This window comes from Chiloscyllium plagiosum, chromosome 9 (assembly GCF_004010195.1).
Source record: "Chiloscyllium plagiosum isolate BGI_BamShark_2017 chromosome 9, ASM401019v2, whole genome shotgun sequence".
Taxonomy (NCBI): domain Eukaryota; kingdom Metazoa; phylum Chordata; class Chondrichthyes; order Orectolobiformes; family Hemiscylliidae; genus Chiloscyllium; species Chiloscyllium plagiosum.
This window is the reverse complement of record NC_057718.1, coordinates 2,560,044-2,561,625: the sequence shown is the minus strand read 5'-3', so window position 1 is coordinate 2,561,625 and position 1,582 is coordinate 2,560,044. Positions and strand designations below refer to the sequence as shown.

General features: G+C 56.2%; 1 long non-coding RNA gene across 1 annotated transcript in view; it reads left to right on the top strand.

Moving 5' to 3' along the window:
• Positions 1 to 1,013: 1,013 nt before the first annotated feature.
• Positions 1,014 to 1,582, top strand: part of LOC122552549 — a 26,200-nt gene continuing 25,631 nt past the window's right edge. The window contains exon 1 of the long non-coding RNA XR_006312414.1: positions 1,014 to 1,106. This is a non-coding gene — a long non-coding RNA (uncharacterized LOC122552549). The remainder of the gene's footprint in view (positions 1,107 to 1,582) is intronic.

Genomic DNA, 1,582 nt, shown 5'->3' with positions numbered 1-1,582 from the left:
TGTAAACAGCACATAACACGCGGCTCGAGCTGTGAATGAACTGGGATTGGGAATAGGAAGAGGGATAGGGAATACAGAGAGATATAGGGATAGAGAATACAGAGAGATATAGAGAGAGGGACAGGGACTAGGGAGAGGGTCTGGGAGAGGGATAGGGCATACAGAGAGGGATGAGGAACAGGGAGAGGATAAAGACAGGAATTGGGAATAGGGGCAGGGACTGCGAATAGGGAGAGGGATAGGGATGGAGGGGAATGGGAATGGGGAGGGGGATGGGGAAGAGGGAGGGGGATAGGGAGAGGGATAGGAAACAGAGGATGATGTACAATAAGAGAAAGTGGAAGAGGGATTTGGGATGCGAGGGGGTGGGGATGAGTTTAAATGAGGAATGGGAAATGGGGCAGGATTCTGAATCCATTACCGCCCCCCACCCCGTGAGTCCTGGAGTGGGAGCCGGAGGGGATTCCCTGGGAGGGAAGATCAGGGTAGCACCTGAGTCTGGACTGAATCCCGGATTGACCCAAAGACACAATCTGACACTTAATCAGTACCCCCCACACACCACCACCCCCAGGGGCTGGCGCAGGAACGTCCTGGGGGATATATGTGTGCCTGTGATTCCAGCTGCTGATAATTCACCTTTGCAAGTGTTCCTCCTACCCCCCCCCCCCCCACAAGACACAAACACACACACATCATACCCCTCCCCCATGGTCCTCAGTGAGGGTGGGCGAGGATAATCCCGGGGGTTGAGGGTGTGTTCCCTGTACTTGGGGTGGTGTGTTGCCCCTGTCCCCAGCAGAAACAGCAGTTCCGTGCAGATCGTGAGTGTTCAGTGTTTCCGTGTACCTCCGGCCGGCTCCTCCCTCATTCCCTGCTCCCGCCCTGCTCCCGTGTACGTGCCAACTCTCACATCGCATACCCCTCCCAGGGACACGGCGTACAGCACACAGCGGGATCCCGCCTCTAGCCCCCTGGCTAACTCACTCGCACACACAGTTTACAATCGCGAAGCCCCCACCCCTGCTCCTTTTGGACAGTTAGTTGCACCGCATTTCTCCAGCAGCCTGCAGCGCTGCACAGAATCCAGCTCAGGACAGGCTAAGGTAAGGAAAAAGTGAGGTCTGCAGATGCTGGAGATCAGAGCTGAAAATGTGTTGCTGGAAAAGCGCAGCAGGTCAGGCAGCATCCAGGGAACAGGAGAATCGACGTTTCGGGCATAAGCCCTTCTTCAGGAATCCTGATGCCCAAAACGTCGATTCTCCTGTTCCTTGGATGCTGTCTGACCTGCTGCGCTTTTCCAGCAACACATTTTCAGCTAAGGTAAGGAGAGCCTGGCTCACAGTGGGCCGGTCAGGAATGAGCAGCGATTACAGGGAGTCTGCAGAGAGATAACAGGAGAGGGAGGTGATTCCAGGTCAGAGTACACCACCCAGGGCCCACTCCCTCACCTCTGACACTCTGACAGTGCAGCTCCCTCAGCATTGACCCTCCGACAGTGCCCACTCCTTCAGCACTGACCCTCCGACAGTGCACCACTCCCTCAGCACTGACCCTCCGACAGTGCCCACTCCCTCAGCAC